This window comes from Perognathus longimembris, chromosome 23 (assembly GCF_023159225.1).
Source record: "Perognathus longimembris pacificus isolate PPM17 chromosome 23, ASM2315922v1, whole genome shotgun sequence".
NCBI classification, from domain to species: domain Eukaryota; kingdom Metazoa; phylum Chordata; class Mammalia; order Rodentia; family Heteromyidae; genus Perognathus; species Perognathus longimembris.
The window spans coordinates 25,822,421-25,847,003 of record NC_063183.1 but is presented as its reverse complement, the minus strand read 5'-3'; the positions used below and the strand labels follow the sequence as shown (position 1 = coordinate 25,847,003).

The following is a 24,583-nucleotide window of genomic DNA, read 5'->3' as shown; positions in this document are numbered from 1 at the left end:
TTAACAATCCCCGATTGGAATAAGAAGATCCTTATAAACCCTGCTTTCTTAGAGTGGATACATGGGACCTCATTCTGTAGATTTTCATTACTCCTTGTTGTGATTTTTTTATTACTAGTTTTTTTTTTTAAACCAGGATGAGGAAAAGAAAATTGTTATCATCCCCTCAGGCATTTCTTAGTTATGGGAGTGAAAGTTTAACTATTGGTAGAGAGACTCCATGGGAATTTGAAATAGTTTTACTATTTATCCAAACTACCCTCTATCAAAAGAGATAACCTTTGCTACTGATTTAATAACAGTTGTTCAACTCAATTATGTAAACACTTGGTACTTTTGATTCTTCTGGAGTATTATTGAATTTTTTAAATGCCCTTTAACATATGGATAAAATTTATCCTGTCTGCCTATGTAGAAGCATAATATAATATTAGAGTTGGAAATGTTGAAAATAATTTTCTCTTTGAGATATGTATGTAACCTAATTTTTATCCTGTCTTGTAAAATGCCTGCAATTGTGTTAAATACTGAATCTAGCCAAAGTCAAGTCTGCTAGGCTATTGTATAGAACCTATTATTTGAAAATTTTGCTCTGTGTTGTTTTCAGAGTTTTTTTTTTTTTTTTTTTTTTTTGGCCAGTCCTGGGCCTTGGACTCAGGGCCTGAGCACTGTCCCTGGCTTCTTCCCGCTCAAGGCTAGCACTCCGCCACTTGAGTCACAGCGCCGCTTCTGGCCGTTTTCTGTATATGTGGTGCTGGGGAATCGAACCTAGGGCCTTGTGTATCCGAGGCAGGCACTCTTGCCACTAGGCTATATCCCCAGCCCTGTTTTCAGAGTTTGACCTCTATTCATAGGAATAAGTTAAAACCTCAACTGTGTTGCCTGCCACCAGGTTAACTGTGGAATGTAGGTTTTTGAGCTAAATGAGAGTCATATCCTAATGACTTGAAATACATTATCCAGTCACGTTTTTCTACAAAAGTATTCATTTTTATGTGGAAAATTACATTTATACACTTAGAATTACTGCATGAATAGCAAAAATGCAAAGTCTGCAAAGTTCATCCTCACCATTCCATACAAAGAACAATATGACTTAGATTTTTTGTCTGTTTCTGAAGGAAGACCATCCAGTTTGATCTCAGAGGCCAGGCATATCTCTGATTTCTCTGTTTTATTTTGGGCTCAAATGGTCTCTGTTCTTCCACCTGTTTGGTGGTTGTGGGCATTTATATTTGCTTTTTATTCATTTCCAAATCTTTAAAAAAATTTCAGGATTGGGAGTAGTGGGAAAGGGGTAAAGGAGGAGAGTGGTCTCAGAAGCGTAAGAGGACATGGAAATAAAGAACAGGATTAGCCTAGAGTTAAGCAACAGAACCCGGGAGGAGATAACAGAGTTCTTGATAATTTGCCTGTATGTCAGGTGGAAATTGAAGACCTGAACTATACATATAAAGAACTAGGTTTTCTGAGTATGGCTAAGGGGAAATTAAGTTTGCTGGCCCAGCTCCCCAGCTTGAATAAACTTTGGAAGTTGGAACGTGGTGACAATATAATTTCTGGAGGTTTGGAAGTCTTGGCAGAAGAAATGTTTAGTTCTTACCTACCTTAATCTGAGTGGAAGCTCTGCAAAATCTTAAAAATTTGAAAAATCTTGACTTGTTCACAAACCTGGAAGCTTACAGAGAAAATATTTTTGAGGCTGGGAATCTGGCTTAGTGGTAGAGTGCTTGCCTAGCACTCATAAAGCCCTGGATTTGATTCCTCAGCACAACATATACAGAAAAAGCTGTAAGTGGCACTGTGGCTCAAGTGTAGAGTGCTAGCCTTGAGCAAAAAGAAGCCAGGGACAGTGCTCAGGCCCTGAGTTCAAGGCCCGTCACTAGCAAAAACAAAACAAACAAACAAAAATATTTTTGAGCTGCCACAGCAAATCACATACTTCGATGGATTTGATCAGGAGGAGAACAAAGCACCAGACACAGAAGAGGAGGATAATGAGGATGAAGATGAAGCTGGAACTGTTCTACTTGAAGAATATAAAGAGGAGGAAGAAGAAGAGGATGAAGATGAAGATGAGACAGATTCAGAATTGGGAGAGGGAGAGGAGGAAGTGGGCCTTTCATGCTTAATGACAGAAGAAATTCAGGATGAAGATGATGATGACTGTGTTGAAGAAGGGGAAGAAGAGGAGGAGGAAGAAGGACTTTGTGGAGAAAAGAGAAAATGAGATGCCGAGGATGATGGAGAAGAAGAAGAACTAGATCATTCTAAGTTTCAATTTCCTCACTCCCTTGGGTATGCAACAGAGTGATCACATCTTCTTGGTTTTTCATGTATGATAGCTCTCCCTACCAGAAGATAATCTCTAACTTTTTATAGAAGTGTTTTTTTTTAAACTATTTTTGCCTTGTCATTCCAAATAAGATTTACTCTTTTTTTTTTTTTTTTTTGCCAGTCCTGGGGCTTGAACTCAGGGCCTGAATACTGTCCCTGGCTTCTTTTTTGCTCAAAGCTAGCAATCTACCTCTTGAGCCACAGCACCACTTCTGGCTTTCTTCTACATATGTGTTGCTGAGGAATCGAACCCAGGGCTTCATGTATACAAGGGAAGCACTCTACCACTAGGCCATATTCCCAGCACCGTGCCCCCCCAATAAGATTTACTACTTTGATAATGATCATGTTGTATGTAGAGAAAATTTTTCATTAACTCCTTCACCCCTTTATTGTGAAATTCTCTAGCAATGTACTTAGAATCTTAATTTTTCTGGTTCATGCTTACTCTTAGATGTTTTTAGCCCATAATTAAAACATGATCAAATTTACACAGGTGCAGTTAGGTGAATTTTATTTTGAAGGTTTTAAAGTTATTTAGAAATTAACTAAAATTATGATCAGCTCTAATATGAAAGGAAAGTAGCCTTTTAACTGGTAAATTCATTCATTTTTTTTAAGAGATGATTCAGATTTTCAGTTGGAAAGCAGTGATTTAAAATTTTTTTCTGGCTATGATTACTTGGGGGCCATCTTTTCACTTGAATAAATTGGAATGTAGAATCAGAATAATAAATGTCCATTTAGCAATCCATGTAGTTCATGGATTTGGGGGAAGCTCTCCTCAGTAATGTAGTGCATGAGTTTTGGGACAACTGAGAAGATTTTGTTTTGGAAGGAAAAATGCTTATTCTAAGTCCAAAGACATGCAGATGAGCCCTTTCTTCAGGCTCATGACATGCCCGTGGTGATTTATTTTGTTTTAGGAATGCATTCAAGTCTCATTTCTTTATGATCAGCTTCCCTTGTAGCTTCATTCCCTCTCCTCTCCCAAAAGAAAGATGGAAAACTTGTTGTTATCCAGAAAACCTTTTGTCTAATTCCTCAACTACCTTTTCAGGCTTGTCTGGGTTTTACACAAAGTGGGAGAATTACAGTATTCTCTGAGATACAGATATTATGAATACAGGTTTATGAAACACACTTGGCTTACTATTAAATCTTTCTTGGTTGATAACATGCAACAGTATATCCAGATGAAGAGAGAAAATTAGAGGAGGCTTTAGGAAGTAGCATTAGCATTTCTTAAAAGTCAGAGTGATTATATGTTGATGAGACAGTCAATTTTTAAAATTGGTTTTCCAAATGATTTGGAAACTGACCTTGTAAAATAATCACAACTTTTCAGAGTAGAACCTTTAATAGTCTATCAATAGTTTTAAAGCATAATCCTGTACCTCATTTACTTTGAGTATACTAGGTAGTTGGAAGATTATTTGAAACTAAATATTAAAATTGAGATTTAAAAAAATTGTTTGCTCATTAAAAATAGAAAAAAATACTTGCGACCATTGTGTGTCCTTCTTATATGCCTACTAACTAAAACTTGAGAGTAGACAAGTACATCTCCCTTTTGCCAGGGAGCCTCCATGTTCAAGATAATCCTGGTGATTTAAAATGTATTTCCCTTTGTTTTGCATGTTTGTATTTTTTTTAAGGTATTAGGAAATTATTTGATATTCTGCTTCTCTGTGAGGTACAAATCACTGAAGATAGTATTGCTGTCACTCCCCCTTTTAGTTTAAGATATATAACAGTGTTTTAAAAAAAGAACTATGAAGTTTGTGAGAAACTAAAAAGGATGCACAATTGAAATAAAACAAGAGATAAATTTGGTAAGGGAGATTGAAATCTCCAAAAGCTGAACATTTGTCTCCTAATTTTAACAATTGAAATGCCTGTGTTATTAGTTCCTAAAAATTCTCATTGCTCACTCTGCCAATTATAAAGTGCTTATTTTAAAGTGGAATCTATATATTGACTTTTGTAAAATTGTGTTCTGTTGTGGTCTTAGATTTGTTCTTTGTTCCCAAATGGGGAAAACAACTCATAGAAACACAAGGAAAGTGGCAAGTCAAAGAACCTCATCCCCCCACTCAAAATAACCGGGCAATAGAGCAGTCAATGGAAGATCTAGAAGAATAATGCTCAAAATGTTTTAAAAACACTGTTAATAAATAGGTTGGTTGAAAAGATAGAAAGCCTCTGTATGGCTATGCTTGAGTGTGATGAGGCTTACCAAAGATTATTAGAGGAATTCTTGGAATCGACAAACAGAAAGCTGAATGAATTCCAAGAGAAGGAAGGGGAGTCCAACGAAAAAAGCCACTCAGCTAAAGAATGAGAGAAGGAGGTAAAGAAGTCCATACAAGATCTAAAACAAAGCTTCAATGAAGAGATTGAAGATATGAAACATGATCAACTAGAAGATATAGCAGACAGAGTCTCTGGAATTGAAGATTGTCTAGATATTATAAAGAATGAATGGACAATTTTTGAGAACAAATTTAAGAAGCAAGAAAAGTCCTTACAGGAGCTTCAAGACTCATTGGGAAGACCTAATTTAAGGCTAAAGGGATGGGAAATATATTTAAAAGAATTCTAGCAAGAGAACTTTCCCAACATCCAAAATGATAGACCCATTCAGATACAAGAAGTTTTTAGAACCCCAAATAGACCAGAACAGAACAGAGCACCCCATTGCCACATAGTAATCTGCACTGGATCAATAGAGACCAAGGAAAGGATCCTTAAAGCTGTCAGAGAGAAAAGATTAATTCCCCTAAAGGAAAACCAGTCAGAATAACTACGGGTTTCTCAGCTGAGATGGTGAAAGGAAGGAGAGCCTGAAAGGAGGTATGCCATGCTTTAAAGGCAAACACCTACCAACCACGAGTAGTGTACTCAGGTAAGCTCCCCTTCATAACCAAGTGACAAAGACCTTCCACAGGAAGGAAAAATGGAAACAATTTATCTTCACCAAACCAACATTACAGAAGACACTGAAGGGTGTACTGCACAGAAAACCAACAAGAACACAATATTGACAGAGAAATGGCCCCTTTCCTGAGAACGAGATACAGATGGTAAGAATTGATGAGGCACAGCCCCCAAGAAAGTGGATAACATAGCAGGAACACTTCTTAGCCCTAATTCTGAATAGTAATGAACTTAGCTCTCCAATTAAACCACATACATAGAGTAGTTGGTTCAAAAAGCAAGATCCCTCCATCTGCTGTATTCAAGAGACACATCTTGCCCACAAAATCAAACATATTCTGAAAGTAAAAGGCTGGAATAAAGTCTTTCAAGCAAACGGCCCCACAAACAGGCCAGAGTTGCAATATAGTATCAGATAAAGTAGACTTGAAATTAAAATTAGTGAGAAGAGACAAAGAATGACATTACATACTGATAAAGGGCTTTCTCCTACAGGAGGATATAATGATTCTAAACGTCTACACACCAAATACTGGAGTGCCTAACTACATAAAAAAAATACTACTCTACAAACACACATAGATCTAAACACATGGTTGTTGGTGACTTCCACCATTGTTGCCTCTGGATAGATCAACCTGGCAAAAACTCAGCAGAAAGATCTCAAAACTCAATAATTGCATCGACTAACTAGATTTAACAGACTCAGAATATTGTACACAGCAGCATCAGACTATACATTCTTCCTAGCAGCACATGGAACATTCTGAACCAAAAAGATCACATTTTAGGCAACAAAGAAAATCTGTGCAAACTTAAAATTATTCCCTGGGTTCTGGCAGCCTACAGTGGAATAAAATTAAAGCTCAACACCAAAAGCCACCATAGAAAATCCTGCAACTCCTGGAAACTGAACAACACATTATTGAACCACCAGTGAGTCATTGAAGAATCAGAACAAAAATTCAGATGTTTATGGTATTTAACCAAAATGAGCACACAAAATACAAGCTCCTTTGGGACATAGTAAAGGCAGTCTTCAGAGGAAAATTTATAGCTCTGAGTACCTATATCAACAAATTGGAAAAATCTCAAACCAACAACTCAGTGATTCACCCCAAGCTCCTTGAACCCCAAACCCCAAACAAGTAGATGATAACAAATAAAGTTAAATCAGAAATGAATGAATTACAGATTAAAAAACCCAAAAACTCAACCAAAGAGTTGGCTCTTCAAAAAAATTAACAAAATTGACCCTTAGCAAATCTGACCAAATGAAAAAGAGAACACACTCAAATAAAATTAGAGATGAGAACAGGTACATCATGACAGAAATAAACAAGATTCAGAAGCCTGTAAGGGAATAGTTTGCAAACCTTTATGCTGACAAATTGAAGACTCTGGAAGAAATGGAAGAATTTCTAGCACATATCGATATACCCCAAATTAAGAAGATTTAAACCTACCTAATAGTCCCATAACAAGTAATGAAATTGGCAATAAAAGACCTCCCCTCCAAGAAAAGCCCAGGACACAGCTGAATTCTATCAGAACTTGATTGGAGAACTCCAGTACTCCTCAAACTCTTCAATGAAATTGAAAGCAAAAGATTACTACCAAACTCGTTCTATGAAGCCAGCATAACCCTCATCCAGAAACCAGATAGGGACTCATCAAATAAAGAGAACTGTAGACCCATCTCTTTAATGAACATTGCTGCAAAACTTCTCAATAAAATTCTGGTCAACCAACTTCAGCAACTAATAAAAAAAAATCAAACACTATGATCAAACAGGATTCATTCCAGTGATGCAAAGCCAGTTCGATATACACAAGTCAATTAGTGTAATTCAATACATCAACAGGAGCAAGTATAAGAACCACATGATCATCTCAGTAGATGCATAAAAAAGAATTTGACAAGATCTAACACCCCTTTATGATAAAAGCTCTGGAAAAGCTAGGAATCTATGAAACATTCCTCAATATAATAAAGGCTATATATGACAAACCTACAGCCAGAATTATACTTAATGGTGAAAAGTTAAAACCATTTCCTCTAGAGTTAGGAATGAGACAAGGTTGTCTGTTCTCTCAACTCCTCTTCAATATAGTATTGGAATCTCTAGCTAGAGCACTAAGGCAAGACACACATTCTAAAGGGGATAACATATGCTGCATAGTAATTTGTAATAACAAGAACATGTCTACAAATCTACAAGTTCATCCAATGGTTAGTAAAAGACAAATAACTATGCTTGGACATGATTAACTAAACAGCACTCTAAGCATTCACATAGTAAGAACAAAGGAGGATCACAATGGCCAAATAGATATGTGCATATGACCATATAAAATATCTTATGGAAATTAACTCCAAGAAATGGAAACAAGGTGTTTTTTTTTTTAAAATTGTACTGTTTGCAGTTATTTCTTTTTATTTTTCCCCACTTTGTTTATTCCCCATTGTCACTGTTTTTGATTTCTGTACCCTTTGTCTTGCATATAAATTTATCTGACATGGAACAGGGAAGGGGAATCACAGAAATGGTGGGACCTTTAAAGGGTGAACCGATTTCACAGTGGTACTCATTGGACATTATGTTGGAAATGCACTTTACAATTTGTGGGGGAGGGAGGTTGGGGGGAAAGTGAGAGAAAATGAGGTAGGAGGTAACACTGTTCAAAAAGAAATATACTCATTGCCTGACTTATGTAACTGTAACTCCTCTGTACATCACCTTTACAACAAAATTTAAATAAAAAAGAAGCTAGAGTTAAAGATAGTGACCTGTAGAGAGAAAGACTCAAGATACTATAAAACAAAAATAAACAAGCAAAATTGTACCACCTGAGATATACAGCATAAAATTTTGATGCATGTATACATTGTAGAATGACTTGGTCAAGATATTGCCTTTTTCAATTCATTTTCTTGCTTTTGGTTGATGTTTTATTATTATTATTTTTGCCATTCCTGGGGCTTGCGACTCAGGGCCTGAGCACTGTCCCTGGCTTCTTTTTGCTCAAAACTAGCACTCTACCTCTTGAGCCCAGTGCCCCTTCTGGCTTTTTCTATATATGTGGTGCTGAGGAATCAAACCCAAGGCTTCATGTATGTGAGGCAAGCACTCCACCACTAGGCCATCTTCCCAGCCCCTTGATTGATGTTTTAGATATTGACATCTTATAAGATGTTTTGTTTTCCAGAATACAATCTTCCATTTGGAAATTCTCTCCACTCTTGATTGTTTTTTTGTTTGTGTAAAAGTTTATCATTTTGATATTATCTCTTTTACATATTTTGCTATGTTCTTGGTGATATTGAGGTTTTATCCAGATGACCATTGTCTATATCAGTGTGATAGAAGTTTTCTCTATAGTTTTTTCCAGTAATATTATGATTTGGGGACTTAAGTTTAAGATTTCAATCCATTTCAATTGGGGTTTTAATATATTCTGAAATGAAAACACAATTTCTTTTTTTTTTTTGCACCAGGATATCCAGTTTTCTAAGCATTATTTATTGAAGAGACTTTTTTCATTGTGCATTTTTTGTACCTTTTTCAAAAATCAATTGGCCATAAATATTTGGATTTATTTCTGTGCTTTGAATGTTGTTCTATTGATTGATATGTTTGTTTTTATGTTAGTATCATGCTGTTTTGATCACTATAGTTTTATAGTTAATTTTCAAATTAGATAGTGTAGTGCATTTGGCTTTATTCTTTCTTTCTCTCTCTCTTTTTTTTTGTCAGTTGCAGGGCTTGAACTCAGGGCCTGGGCCCTGGCCCTTAATCTCTTTGTGCTCATGGCTATCACTCTACCACTTGAGCTACAGCACCACTTCCAGTTTCTGGAGTGGTTAATTGGAGATAAGAATCTCATGGGGACTTTTCTGCCCTGGCTTTGAACTAGGATCCTCAGATCTCAGCCTCCTGAGTTGCTAGAATTACAGGTGTGCCACCGGCACCCAGCTTATTCTTTACCTTTTCATAAAACTGTTAACTGGTAGGTGAAAATATAAAAGTGTACCTATTTGTGGATTACTCTGTAATACTTTAAAACATGTCTACAAAATACAATGTACAAATAAGTTTAAACATATTTATCTTCTGAAATATACCTACATCATTCCTTTAGGGTAAAACTTTAAAAATCCAGACATGAGTTTTGGTCATAAAGGATATGGACCCAATCCCTGCCCCATTTATATGTTTATGCCCTAACCCCCAATGTCACCATATTAGGTAAAAGGGCTTCATGGATGTTGTTAAGAGTAAATGAGATTATAAGGGTGAGGTCCTAATCTAACAGGATCGATAGCTTTATACGAAGAGGAAAATCTTCCTACCCTCTGCTCTCCCCCAAGAGAACAAAATCAGAAGGCAACCATTTGTGATCCAAAAACAGAGCTCTTAGCAGACACCTCACTTCCACATTGGTCTTTCACCTTCTAGAATGATGGGAAAATAAGTGTTGTTTAAGCCAGGCCATATACAGTATTTTGTAATGAAAGCCCTACCACACAACTTAATATGTGCATACATAAACACATTGATGTAACTGGTACTCCGATGAAGAAGTGGAACAGACTAGTGTACAAAAGCATAGCCCTGCTTTAGGTAACTGCTTCTGAAGGGAAATACCATCAGTCCTGATCAGATTTACCCATTTGTTAATTTCATAGAAAGGAAAGTATAAAGAAAGATACCAAGATAATTATAACTTGGTGCATTATTTACAGGAGGGAATCAAGTAGTACAATTATCTGGCAAGTACGAATGTTGCATTATTGGACTTCTGTCTACCTTTTCCTTCTCAGTCACAACTAAAGATAATTCTTTAATATTTAATATATCAGATGGGTTAATGAATCTCTTGATTCAGCTTCCATAGCAGCTAAACAATGTAGCTTTCTGCCCAAAGGATTTTCTTCACATCTGGGGAAGATTGAGATGTAGCTAAAACAACTGTTTGCCTTATTGAAATGGCTACTTTCCATTCAGATACTCATACCGGTTAGATACCCACTAAGTGAGGCATATGTATGTAAAAGCATTCCAAACTGAGCAGATACAAAGAAAGATTATCTTTTAGAACCCATTTGATCCCCCTTTTTTAACCCAAGAAAACATAAATGCAACAATAGATCAATTTGACTGTAAATATTATCTAAGTATGTCCTTTAAAAGCCAAAGAAACGTCAGATACAATTTATTTTCTACCAGTGCAAGCTGAGACATTAAGTGGCAATTCTACTTCCATTAGCTAAATCTGGCAAATATGCAACTGTTTAAAGGCATTGTCGATAGCCATTGCACAATTAAGTATTTGTACTGATGCCTTATTAAATTACCCTTTTCAAGTGGGCATAATAAACTAGGAGTTCACTGTACAGATTTTCATGGGGAAACTCAGACCAGTATAGGATTTATCTAGAGAGAGTTTAGTGCTCTGTGTAATTAGGTAAATGTCAAATGTTTTGATCAAATGTATCTTAATTTTCTCAAAACTTTTTGGAAAAAGATATGGCAAAAATAAAAAACACCTGCAAGTAGCATTGTCTTGATTTTTAATGTTATTGAAACAGCTTTAACATTTTGACTTTTTTAATAACAAAATCTTTTTTTTACACTGAGAGCATTTTTCTACACAAGAATTTCTAATAGTCCTATAGAAAAGCTAATATTTCAAACTTTAAGATCCTTCAGACTGGCTAATGATGTACAGGTAAATAAGGAAAGGGATGAAGAAGGGAGGTCATGAAAGAATTAGAATTAGGAGGCTATGGAGGAGATTACTAAACCAGTAGCTGCAGAGGACTTGGGGATGTACTGGGAAATCCTGATTTTCTGCATAGGCCCTTTCACTTTTTAACTGAAGGTCGTTGTTGTCTAGCAAGTTCCTAGTGCTCCCTAGTTAGTACTACATTAATCTTTCTTTTTGATTAGCCAATGGGTAAAGTACTTCCCACGTAGTTCTTAAACAATAGCTGTGTACTTTTGGGTCCTGGAACCACCTTTGTTTATGTAAAAATAATTCTCTTATTTTCCTCCTTTCCCAACTGTGCGCCCAAGTTAGAAATGTTTGGATTCTAGTTGGCGTGGGGGTTTGGGGTCGGCGTACATGTGCCAATAGCTTTTACTTAATGCTTGGGTGCTGTCCCTGAGCTTTTGTGCTCAAGGCTGGCACTCTACCACTTGAGATACAGCTCTACTTCTGGCTTTTTGCTGGTTAATTGGAGGTAAGAGTTTCACAGACTTTCATGCCTCGGCTGGCTTTGAAAAGCAGTCCTCAGATCTTAGCCTCCTGAGTAGATTACAAGCCTGAGCCACCAGACCTCATTTCTGGTTTACTTTCAATCCCTGAGTTTACCTAATACCAACATTTCCAGCACTCCACATTTTAGATCCTGCTGGTCAAACCTGAATTAAATAAGTGAATTAGTGAATTCTCTTCAAGTATTATAAGTTTGTTTAGTTTAGACCAATTGTTTGGATAGTTGAATTTTTGTAGCTTTCAACTACCTGTTTAATGTCCTGTGAGGACAGTTTCTACAATGTTTTATTTTTTTCTAAAAATTGCCAAGAGGAACACCACTTTGCTATTATGTAAAACATTATCTTTGAAAAAATTTGTTCTAGTGGAATGTTTCTATAAGATAAATTGTACTTGAATAATTCCTAGGGTCTTTCTGAAGGGTTTGTTATGGTGTTTTTGTTTTTGTTTTTTTTTAGAAATGGAAATGATTTACTTCTAGAAACTTGTTTTAAATAGTAATAATAATTATTATCATTATTATTTTGTTACTGGGGATATGTTACTGTTACCCAAGGACCTCACATTTGGTGTACTGCTTGAGCTACATTCTTATTTTTAGTTGTTGTTATTATTTGCTTTGTTGAAGAGTAGGGTCTTAGCAACTATCTGGCTTATGTTGGTGGTCCTCCTGCCACTGGCTTCTGTTGATTTTCATAGAATGAGTGAAAGTGAAAACATTTGTATCTTAATTTAAAAAATATGAACTGTTATCTAAGTTTACAATATTTACTTACTTACTTATTTCTTCTTCTTTTCTTCTTTTGTGCCAAGTCTGGAGCTTGAATTCATGGCCTGGCACTGTCCCTTAGTTTTATTACTCAAAGTTGGTGCTCTACCATTTGAGTTGCAGCTTTATTTCTGACTTTTTGCTGGTTAATTAGAGACTATAGTCTCATAGACTTGGGTGCCTGGGCTGGCTTTGAACCTGTCTTTAGATTGAGCCTCCTGAGTATGCAGAGTGACCATTTCCTGGAGCTTATTGAAATTTAAGAACCAGTTCTGTGGGATGAAGTCATCTATTTCTATCCCCCACCCTCTTGCCAATTCTCTTTAAAAGCCATATTCAAGTATTAGTTTGTTTTAGAGAAAACAGGAACTTCCTAGCTTCACTCAGATTGCTAATGGTTAAAGAGTTAAAAGAGTCCAGCTTGGGTATATCCTAGCCAGCCAGTAGATCAGGGCATCACAGATCATTGAAACTTTTCAGATGGGATCTTTATAAATAACAAATACTTACAGTGAATTGTTGAGTCAGGTGGTGGTGGCTCATGCCTGTAATCTTAGCTACTTAGGAGGCTGAGATCTCAGGATCTTGGTTCACAGCCATCCTGGGCAGGAATGTCTGTGAAACTCTTATCTCTAATAAACTACTCAGAAAAAAAAGAAGCTGGAAGTGGCTCTGTGACTCAAGTGGTAGAGCACTAGCCCTGAGCACAGAGAGGCTCAGGAACAGCTCCCAGATCCAGAGTTCAAATCCCAGACTGTCAAAAAAAATAGAATTGTTGAGTGTAGTTTGGAAGGAGTATATGGTAAATTATTATCCTGTGGTACAATGACTTTGTCAGAGGAGTGTCCAGTTCAGGTGGGACTCACCCTTCTAGTAGTCTTAAGTATGAGTAATAAAGGAAAGTTTCAGCAGAGCGCACACCAGAGTGAGGACCTCCGTGGTAGACCAAGGCTACATAAAGACAGAAGTAACTAGGGAGCACACATTCTACTTTGCCTTCTCCCCTTAGCCTTGCCTAGGAGAGCAATTAAAGAGCAATGACAGGTATTCTGACACTTAACCAGAATCTAGATGGGGCTGTGTGCCTGTGCAGTTCACGTGGGTTTTCTCCCTTGGTTAAAGAAGCTTGCCGTCCTCTGTCTTTATTAGCAGCTCCGCAAAGCACTAGGCTGAAGTCCTCTATTGATCCTCACATATACAGCCAAGCTCTCAGCTGCCCTGACAGTCGCCTCTACTCAGAGCCTCAGAAACAAGGCGAACATTTTCACTTTGGTGTTTTCTGGGAAGGGGTCTTTCTCATACCAACACTCTCCAGTCCTACGCAATGTGGAGAGAGGAAAAAGTGACTCCTGAACAAGAGCTTGCTTGCAATTGTGGGAGGAGTCAGTGGAGGGAGGAACAGCGGCCATCTTCTCCGAGGGTAATGAATTTAGGATTTATTTAAACCACTTAGACTACCTTTTGTCTACCCGATCTTCTGTCACATTGAATGAAACTGATTCTCATTAATTCCAACAATGAGAAGGTTCTTGACTTTAAATTGGAGAATCTATAGTGCCTCTAGCCATTTGTTTGGTGGCATTATTTTGTTATTTCAGACAGTATGTTCTTGTATAAATATCTATATCCATAATCTGTATATGTATTTAAAATTATAGCTCGATATATTTAGTTGGTTTATGCTACATGCAGCATTTCATTGACATACTATAATGCCCCCCTAATATTCTTGTTATTGATTTTAGTATTTCAGAAGTATTATTCATGATGACACCTACTGGGAAGCAAATTTCAGTTATATCAATAGATATTATTATAATATAAAAGACATTAATATTTGATGGTGACAGAAGTACGACACAAAGGCAATATGCTCATTAATAAATGCACACGTATTGTTAATAGAGCACTCCAAGATGGTGGCTATGAATTTTCAGCTTTGGTATGTAAAGTTCACTATTCATTTACCAAATGTATTTGTTTGCTGTTCCCCAAAAGTAGTCTTAATTAGTGAGGCTGATCCTCCTTTAGGTAACATAGAGCTTGAAAATAATTGCAATGATAATATCAAATCCATAAGTTTTCTAAAGAGGGGATTTATCAAAACAGCAATGCTTCTCTCTTTTTTTTCTCTTCTTTCTTATTTTTTTTTTTTGTGTGTGGATGTTGCTTGGCAACCAACATTGATCCATTCAAAAAAAAAGTCACATGACTTAGGAATTGCTAGTGGCAATATTACTCTGTCATTTTTCTTTCTCATAGCAAACCGATGAAGGTATTACTAACTGGAATAGCTATTAATTGTTTTTCTTTGTTTTTTAAAGTTTAATTACCATGCACACCACTCATTCAAAATGGTTTTGCTAAAGATAGTGGCCTAGGAGAGAGAATCCGAAAGAGTAGAGTGGAAATTACTTCTCTCTGAGATAAAAGAAAAGTAGCCCATTTAACATTTTATTCATGATCCCTCAGGTCAGTTTTGTCTTCCTAAACACCAGTCATTCAAAAAAACTAAAGTTAGACAGCTCCCTTTCTCCTCACTTATATTTTGAAACTAGAACCTCAAATTCTGCTACTAGTCACCATGAGACTGATGGATGTAGGTTTCTGTTTTTCCTGATGCACTCTAGCATCAATTCAAGCCACCATGGATCTTCCCCTCAGTCTAGTTTGTTCCATACCTGCTCACACCATTTGTTTTCCTGTTTCATATCACCCTCCTTTGAATGGGGCACTCAATTTTCAGGGAAAATCTTTGATCAGAGTTCATGTCTTTTTTTCTAAATAATGCTGCTGCTTACAAAGCATCTACTACTTTGGGGCCCATACTCCCTTTGCTGCATTTTTTTTTGGTTAGAATTAAATAAAACTCAGGCTCTGGTCAAAGGAATTTTATGTAACTCCAGAAATTGCTTTTATAAAGTGTTTTTCTGTAAAGGATCAGCCTTGAAGAAATTATGCTTGCTTTGTCTGCAGTAAGGGACAAGCGGCAACAATGACCTGTGATCAGACCATTGGAAGCGTGTCACCAGTACTTATAGAATATTTTCCTTTCCATGCCCTTTGGCTTTCGTGCTCAGTTACTTGTTTAAGGGTTTTGAAACCCTAGTCCTCATTTGAAGTGTTTCTGGGTCTCCCTTTCTTCTATGTTACATTCTCCTGTTTATGGGAACTGGTGCTGTTTTTCTTTTTTCTTTTTTTCTTCACACTGCTTTTGTGGCTTCTCCCACCTCACCCTGTGTGTCTAACCAGGCAGAAGCTTCAGACCCTATTTACTGTCTAATACCTGCCCCCTACCCCCATTACAGCTCCAAGTGACCTGTTTTCAAGGTAAAAGGTCATCCTCATCCCTATCCCTTTGGAATCAGCGTGCCCCAACCTTCTAACCTCTGTCTCAGAGAGATGATGGCTGTTTGGGCCACAATCCCTTCATTACAGATGGTCCATATTTTATTATTTACTGTGGGAGGTCAAATTTAGGAAAGCAATTTCTCTTAAAGCTAGGAGTTTCAATAATCCAATGTCTTCTATTGGCTTCTATTGGCGAGTGAGCAGTAATGGGTTTATGGGAAGTGCCTGCTAGTCTGCCTTTTCCAGGGAGGGGATTATTCCTGTCAATCTAAATTTTTAGAATTGGTGGGCTCCCATTGTTTATTATTCAGCAAGCTTTTATTAGATTGTCTCTAAGCACAGAGAAGCAAGTGGAGCATCCTTCTGAGCTAGCTAGCAGGCTGGATCAATATCTGTAGGCATTTAAAATCTTGGATAAAATAATGCTACATTTTCAATTGGGCTCCAGAACAGGCTTTGTGTATATAGTTCTGTCTCTGGAAGAAGGTAGAGGAAGACCCCGGATGGCATTAGCATGTACAGTAATTACTTAATGATGACAGAATCCAAGTAAAAGATTGCAGTTTTTAATGCGAAGATTTGAGAATTTTCCTCACTTTAGACATTTAGTCGAAATCTATAAAAATATAGCACTGCTGAACTACACAAATACATTTATTGTGCTGACTTTATATGAGATACCAAAGGAAGATGGCATTAACTTAAAAATAAGCAATGTAAATAAAGTAATATTTACTATTATATGTCTGTATAGTGTGAGACAAAGGCTAGATGAACTCATCTGTCTGTAGCAGATGAATCAAATTAAGACAGTGACTTGGGACCTAAGAGAAGCCATGTGACCCCAGGGTCTTTGGTTTTGCAAGGAGCAGAAGAGGGAAATGTGGGCAGGCTAAATAGGCCACAGACTCCTTTTCTTCATTGAGTGTGCTCATCTTTAATGACATCTAGAAACAAAGCAAACATTTTAGGCTTTGCGTTCAGATGTGGGACTTAATAAGGCATCCCATAATCGGACTTTTCAGTTTACCTGATTTGGTAAGTAGGCTAGGGATAGACCAGACTCCAGGAAGGAGAGGCTCCTGAGTACCTGCCATGCAGCGACCCTCCTCACCTACTGCCATTCCTGCTACCACAGTACAGGTACAGACAGGTACAGTGTCTCCCTGAGGTAAATCCAGAAGCTACTTTACGTCATCCTTGTCATTTTCTAATGAATTTATTTGTTGTTCCTCAACAAATTCCTCTTAAAATGCAATAATTTCTACTTTATTATCAAATATTTGGCCTCTTAAAAGAGAAACTTATTAAGGAGACTTACGATGCCCACTTGGTACCCAGTGAAAGAGTAGAAGAATCAGTGGGACTAGAATGTTGGAATCAGAAGAGAGGAATGAACAGAGGTCTAGGCAGTGATTCAATTTCAGAGACACAAGCACAAACTCAAGGTTTAAAGTCTGTGCTTTTAACTCATGCATCTAAAGCTTTCGTTCAACATTAAGTTAAATTCTCTTTATTTTTACAAAACATTTCAAATGTTTTATGTCTAAATCCTGACTATAGTCTTGCAGTTGGCTCAGAGGTGCAAAAGTCTAGCCAGGGCTTTTAAAAGAGATAAATAAGAGGATGCAGGAGAGGCAGATCTCTGTGGATGTTTGTTTCTGTGATGGGAACAGTGTGAGAAGTGCTCACCATGATTACCCTGGGTCCTTCTGCGTCTGATTTCCTTGTATGCAAAATAAGATAATGACATGACTGTCAAATGACTTTGTTGGTTCAAGAATAACCTGCAGATGAAGTAGTGAGCATTTTCTTTAAATTGTTCAGGAATAAAAGTTAAGATGGATATTTGAAAAGCATGTGGTAAAATGATGAACCATAGCACTTAGGCAACTATTGAATATGAACCCTGTGCTGAACATTGTGTGTTACTGGTAGGGATGGAGAGGGAGAGAAACCCAGCTGAGACTGGGGAGAATGGGGTCCCTCGCTTCAGGAATGCAGAGCTTTGCCTCGGCAATTTTGTGCTTTTGTCTGCAAGAGAGAATGCAGGAAACATAAAGCTACAAGTCTAGTGATGAAACTCCATCTTGCTTTTCTTCAAAAGAAGTAAAAATACTGGAGGCATTTCTCATTGGGACGCTGAAGGCTTCATGGAGGTGGTACTTCAGTTTCGCCTCACAAAATGAATAGGAGTCTAGCAAGTTGAGAAAGAAGGTCGGGAACTTGAGGCAGATTCTTTCATTTTTTTTTTTTTTCTCAAAACAATCCAGTAGGAGTGTGGCAAATACTTCATGATGTCCTCAGTGCCAAGGTATACTGGGATGAGACTATTCTGAGAGTTGAACACAGCTCTCTTTGTCTCTCTCTTTTTCTCCCTCTCTCCATAGGGTGTGGGTAGCAGAATTGCAGTTAACAAGTCTTTGTGGTCCGAAAGAGAAATTGATACTTGCTGACTGCACTGTGCTGAACTAAAATTACAAGAGTGCATTAAAATCCTTTGTAAAGGAGGTTGAAGACATTACAAAAATGTGTGGGCATCTTGGACATTAATATTTGATTCAGCATCTTTTAGTTGCATATGGCATATTATGATGGAAGAGGCGTGTAGAGATATAAATACAAATTGTAGAACCACTAGAGCCAGAAGAAGATTCTTGGCTGGCAGGATTCTCTCAGTCTCCCAGTACATAGACTTTTGGAGGTCATGTCCTCATGAGCCTTTTCTGCCTATTCTGTTGTTCATAAAAGGAAGGTTTCATTGCTCCTCAGGAGAAGTGAGAATTTCTTGCATCCAACAAATACATCCCAATCAATGTGCATCATTATAGAGTTCCTGCTACATTCAAAGGCTTTGGCTCCAACATTGAGATGGTTACCCAAAGATGTATACAGTTTCAATTCTTACAGTAAGAGCCCCTGGAGAGACACATATACATAAATGGCCAATGAATATAACCATAGCTAACCTGTTTGATGGGGGAAGGGTCAGATCTTGCATGTTTTACTTCATTGAAAATGTTTTTATTTACAGTAAACCACTCAAGACGTTGACCAGTATAGACACATTTTCTTTTCATTTGAATCTCTTGTCCAGTGCAGCCCTTCTATAGCAGCTTTCCTTGTTGGTGTGCAAGAGGCTTCCCTTACCCCTTTCCATTAGCCAGGGTTCAACTGTAGTCCAAAGAGCCCACTCTGAGGTAGGTTAGCAGAAAGGGGTTTACTATGTGTCTTTACTCAGTATTTCTTTATTTCTCTATTCTGCCATTGCTTTTTTGTAGGACAGAATTGAATTGGCCCAGATGGCACTAAACCATAGATTTCTAACTAGACTTTGAAAGCTCCTGTTTTAGGTCTTCACTATCAGTCAACAACTGTGTCATGGCTTGGGGAGTGGGTCACATGATCTATTGTCTACTTATCAAGACTGTGGCATCAGATTTTCTGAAAAGGAGGCTGTAGATAGTCATTACATCAAAGCTTGCCTGATAATAGAGCAAAATTCTCCAAGGATCTTGAATTGCCAGGCTGGTGGGGAAGAGATGCTGGGGATCTGTTTGCATGAGGGCCTTAAGAGGCCCTCAGAGCACTTACTCAATGAGACAAAGAGGCAAGAATGTGCTACTTGGGAGAGTCGTAGTGAATGGAGGGACAAATTGTGTGATAACTATGATTACATTAGTCGTATCTGGCTTTTGGTCATCTCACGTGCCTATTGGAAAAATAGACAGGGTTGAAAGAGCTTTTAAAAAGCTAAAAAGTTAAACTCAAGAAGCCATGTTTTGAATTCTCCTCAAAGGAATGTAGTTACACATTGCATAATAGTCAATAGTAGACTGCAAGGCTGAGTGCAGTAGATCAATCCTATAATTCTTGCTACTTTTAAAGTGGAGATAGGATTGTGGTTCAAGCTAGTCCGGGGAAAAATTAGTGAGACTGTGACTCAACGAGTAACTGGGCATGGCGGTGTATGGTTGTAATTCCTGCTACATGACAGGCATAGATAGGAAGATTGTAGTCCCAGGTTAGCCTTAAGCAAAAGTGTGGAATGCTATCTGAAAAATGGCTAAAGAAAAAGAGGTAAGGGCATAGAGTAAGTCAGCACCTGCATAGCAAGCATGAGTCCCCATGATTAAATCTCAGGGTTGCTGCCCCAAAGTATACTACATATAGCATAGTGAACTGACAAGATTATAATGAGGATAAAAGTTCCCATTGCCTAGTCAACACATAGCTAAAGAGGCAAGAGAAAAGGAAGGCCTTAGGAGGCTTTTGCAAGCTCCTTAAAAGAGGCAAGAGAAAAGGAAGGCCTTAGAAGGCTTTTGCAAGCTCCTTAAAATGTTTGAAAACATGGATGCCAGAAGCTTTCCATTTCAAAAATTCCATATGTATGTAAATTGGTCAGTACATCTAGTTTTAGAAGAGGGCAGGATTTAAGGATTTTGCAGTAAGTTTTCTCATCTTTGAATTAAGGATTAAGTTCAGAGAAGGTGGAATAAAGCATCCAATACTTGGAATCAGGATCTAAACTTAATAACTACCTCTTTTGCATTCTTCTATTTTTCTATTATCATGTTTTGTTTTCTTTACCAAAAGAAAAAAGGTTTTCCCCTTTTCTTTCTCTCTCTATTCCCCCCTTCATTCTTTACTCATTTTCTTTTCTCTCCCACCAGTTCTTCTGGGGTTGGAGATAGATGGAACAGATTTTCAAAAATTGGTAGTTCTCTACTGGGGGTGATTTTGCTGGCAGGGGACAGTTGATACTGTGCTTTTCATAACTATGTACAATGGCAAACCACAGTATAAGGCACTGAGTAGGGGCCAGAAATGCTGCTAAAAATCCTTATAATGCACAAAAGAGGCCACAAAACAAAACAAAAAATACTGAAATTCCTAAAAAAACACCCCAAGATGTGTTTTGTAGAAGATGGGCTGATTTTCTTTTAAAATTTCAGATTTGGAAGCCTGTGACATTTGGTCCAGGGTAAGCATACTTAGTGACTTGTCTAGGCAGAGAAAGATGGGAGGAAGCAGAGATTGAGAACAACAGAGAGAAGCCCTTGTGATGCTCCCACAGAGCTTCCTAATGTAAACAGAAAGTGAGCAGAGTTCAACAATAGAGAGGGGGGCTCAAGGTGCTCTGTTCCTCTTGGGCCCAGGACTAAATTGTTGGCTGGTCCTTTAATTGAATTCTTCATCTACCACAGTAAGTACATGTGTTCCGTGCAGAGACCCATCACTCCTGGCAGCAGTGATTATACTTTCAAACAGGAAAATCATGAAAGGAGATGTGAAAGGAAAACATTTCTCTTGGTTCTTTTTTTTTTTCCTGCCCCAAATACTAGACAGATGATATGCTAGGAAGAATAAATGTGGACAAATAAACTGTGGTGGAAATTTTCATCTAGCTATTACATATTCTCTGGGTTACTATGACAGTTGTGACAGATTTAAAAGATTAAAAATCAGATTAATAAAGAAAACAAGGAAGTATATAAATATCTGGCCTTACTATAATTGAGATGGTTAACCATAAAGCTATGAAGGAAAACCCATAGAAGACATTTTAGTTCACAAGTGGCAAAAAGAGTTAAAAGTTACATTGGTTTAGACAGGGAAATTATGATGATAAATACTTGTGGTGCCAGTTCTAGTGGCTAAATTTAGTTGTGGACCAAAATCCTAGATGCCATTGCACATAAGATGTGAATACTAGTGGCCCAATTTAATCTGGGTCATTTGACCATAAGCAGACAGAGGAAGAGAGGAAATTGACATCTAAAATTTATTTCCTTCTCAGATTACAAAACAGAAGAACTACTAGCCAGGTTGTAACCTAACTAAATTGGTCAGTAAAACCAATCACAGTTTTTATAGAGTCTACACTAAAGCTTCGAAAGATAAACTACAACTCAGCAGAAAATTTACCAACATGCCAGAGTTAAATAAGAACAACAAGTTGCATGATACTATACTGGTAATAGCTAACTTTAATAAAATTGGACACAGCAGTCAACATACCCTGGGAACTAAGCTCAGTATTGCCAGAGGCTCTGGGGAAGTTTCTACACAAGGCTAGAGTGGACAACTTCGGGCAGGACTGTGTTCCACATTACGCTGACCTTTGATCTTGGCTGGGCCTTCAGAGTGTTACCTAGTACATAGAAAACTTTAATCCAGTTAATTTCTCAAGTCGGAAGTCTTAGACACAACAGCTAGGCTGACCTTTTGTTATCAGTCTTCCCTCAGTCTTTTACCTTTGTTTTTTTTTTTTTTTGGCCAGTCCTGGGCCTTGGACTCAGGGCCCGAGCACCGTCCCTGGCTTCTTCCCGCTCAAGGCTAGCACTCTGCCACTTGAGCCACAGCGCCGCTTCTGGCCGTTTTCTGTATATGTGGTGCTGGGGAATCGAACCTAGGGCCTCGTGTATCCGAGGCAGGCACTCTTGCCACTAGGCTATATCCCCAGCCCCTGTTTGTTTGTTTGTTTGTTTGTTTAAAGTATCTACTTCTTGACCCCTATCTTCATACCTGGGTCTCCTTTTCCATCATTTGCATGGTATCTCTGATATCTCAGCTTCTTCTCTTAGCTTCTGACCCTGATTTGTCTTGTATCCTAAATAAGTCTGAACTTCTCCCCTTCCATGGCATTGACAGCTTCCTATAGACATTTTAATACTATTTCTCTTTGTCCTCCTGTTTTGAAGCTGACTCCAAGTTTACTATATTCCTCTCTACTGTGTATGTGTGCGCTCGTGTGTGCGCGCACACACGCTCATACACACCCATTTTGGGGCTTGAATTCAGGGCTTGGGAACTATCCCTGAAGTTATCATTTGCTTAGGGCTAGCTAGCACTGGACCAACCTGACACAGCTCTACTTCTAGCTGTTTTGGTGCTTAATTGGAGATAAGAGTCCCACAGACTTTCCTGCCTGACTTTTAACATCACTCCTCAAATCTCAGCCTCCTGAGTAGTTAGGATAACTGATGGGAGCCACTAGTACCTGGCTTCCACTCCATTCTTTAAGGGTTTCATAACATCGTTTTCTTTTTCGTCAGCGGTGTGACGATTTAAGCACCCCCACAGAGTAGTACATACCTGACACACACCTTACTCTTTCCTTGGAATGTCTTCCTCTCCATTCTTTTCTGCCTTTGCCTGGAAAATTTACGTATTTTTTTCAGATTCTGGCTTGAATACTACCTCCGCTGCTGCTTTGAAAGGCTAAATTTCTCAGTATTGTTCTTTCTCAGTATTATCCTGCACTTAGCTGAAGATCTTTTTCTCCAAGTTAGGTTTCTAAAATAATCTTTCAGTCAGTCTTCTATTTAAATCAGAAACAAAAATAAACTTAATCTTCATTACTAACAAAATCTTATTACATATGTATTTCTATTTGTTTATGGCGGCAGGGGTGGACAGTTTTCCTAGTCATTCCCTTCTCTACCTTCTGTGTCTTCTTTATCTTTTCCCCCTTTTTATTGCATTTTTTTTTTTTTTTTTTTTGGCCAGTCCTGGGCCTTGAACTCAGGGCCTGAGCACTGTCCCTGGCTTCTTCCCGCTCAAGGCTAGCACTCTGCCACTTGAGCCACAGCGCCGCTTCTGGCCGTTTTCTGTATATGTGGTGCTGGGGAATCGAACCTAGGGCCTCGTGTATCCGAGGCAGGCACTCTTGCCACTAGGCTATATCCCCAGCCCTGCATTTTTAATTAGCATTGACTCTGGCTAATTAGCATTTATTTCTAGCATTGTCTCTAGTTTCATATAATGTTTGTTAGAAAATTCAAACTAAATTTTTTTTTAGTTTTTTAAATTTATTTGTTTATTAATTGAACACAAATTTTTTGACAAGGTGTTGTGCAAAAAGGGTACAGTTACATAGTAGGGCAGTGTGTACATTTCTTGTGATATCTTACGTCCTGTTTTTCTATCTCTTCTCTAGGTCAGGTAGACATATATACAATATACAATGTATCAAGAACATATACAGTTGCCAGGTGGCCACGCCCACGAAAGTTCGCCTAGGGCTTTAAATGTAATGTCGATATTAGACCATATGTCGACGGTAGTCTTATATGAACGTACATACCTAGCTTTTGAGCTACTGTATTCCCCTGAGAGGTCAATTTTTGACCTTTATATGTTGAGTAATTGTCAAACTAAAATTTTTAACTTTCTTAACCTGAGTTATTATAAGGCCACTGGGTCTTTCTTTCTTTTTTTTTTTTTTTTTGGCCAGTCCTGGGCCTTGGACTCAGGGCCTGAGCACTGTCCCTGGCTTCTTCCTGCTCAAGGCTAGCACTCCGCCACTTGAGCCACAGCGCCGCTTCCTGTATATGTGGTGCTGGGGAATCGAACCTAGGGCCTCGTGTATCCGAGGCAGGCACTCTTGCCACTAGGCTATATCCCCAGCCCCACTGGGTCTTTCTTTAACAAATAGTTTTTTTTTTAAAAAATGACATTGTTTTTCCTGAAGCAAGACAGTATATTTGTAGTATTTGTGGAAGTATAGGTTCAAATGTAAATACAGGCTCATACTAAGAAAGAAAATAAAAATTGAGAACATACTGTCATCTTCAAGGGCAATCATTCTTAAATATGAGTTATTGTAAAACACAACTGAATGTCATTTTACCAAGCATATTGTTTTTTTTTTTAACTCTTTTTGGTTTTGTCCCAGAATGAGATTTGAGCCTGGCATCTGATGCTTCTGCTTATCAGCTACCAAGTAAGCCACACCTCCAACCCCTGAACTTTTGTTTTATGATGCTACTGGGGTTTGAGCTAAGGGGTTTGTTGAGCTATGGCCCCAGCTAGTTAAGTTTTAATTTATAAATTTTCAGAGAAAAGTATTTACTAAGAAAATAGACTCTGGTGATATGGAAATCCTATCTATAATCATAA

At 37.9% G+C, this 24,583-nt stretch overlaps 1 pseudogene; it reads left to right on the top strand.

Annotated features, from left to right (window-relative positions):
- The first annotated feature begins 1,334 nt into the window (after positions 1 to 1,334).
- LOC125340434 lies at positions 1,335 to 2,132 on the top strand (annotated as a pseudogene).
- Positions 2,133 to 24,583: the final 22,451 nt, after the last annotated feature.